A 295-nucleotide genomic window follows, 5' to 3' on the forward strand; every position below is an offset into this window, starting at 1 on the left:
CATATCTTTTAATCTCATAACAACCCTGTGAAGATGATGTTCGCATTTTATGAATGAGTAAACTGAGCCCCAGAGAAGCTAACTAACTTGCTTAGGGCCACACAGGCAATAAGAACTGCAGCCTACCAGGCTCCTCCGCCCATGGGATTTTCCAGGCAAGAGTACTGGAGTGGGGTGCCATTGCCTTCTCCTAAGAGGCATAGCTGGAATTTGAACACCGGCCTGTACCTAGAGGCTGTTATCTCCCTGAGGTCCACCTGCCGGGGTGCGGGAGGGGCAAGAGGGCACTCACAGG

The 295-nt window shown here is 51.9% G+C and overlaps 1 protein-coding gene across 1 annotated transcript in view; it reads right to left on the bottom strand.

Moving 5' to 3' along the window:
- The window catches only part of SLIT1 (slit homolog 1 (Drosophila)), a 179,008-nt gene that overhangs the window by 51,403 nt on the left and 127,310 nt on the right, over positions 1-295 (bottom strand). The gene's annotated exons all lie outside the window — the stretch shown is intronic.

The sequence above is a fragment of the Bison bison genome, unplaced genomic scaffold, assembly GCF_000754665.1.
Source record: "Bison bison bison isolate TAMUID 2011002044 unplaced genomic scaffold, Bison_UMD1.0 scf7180017862979, whole genome shotgun sequence".
In the NCBI taxonomy this organism is placed as follows: domain Eukaryota; kingdom Metazoa; phylum Chordata; class Mammalia; order Artiodactyla; family Bovidae; genus Bison; species Bison bison.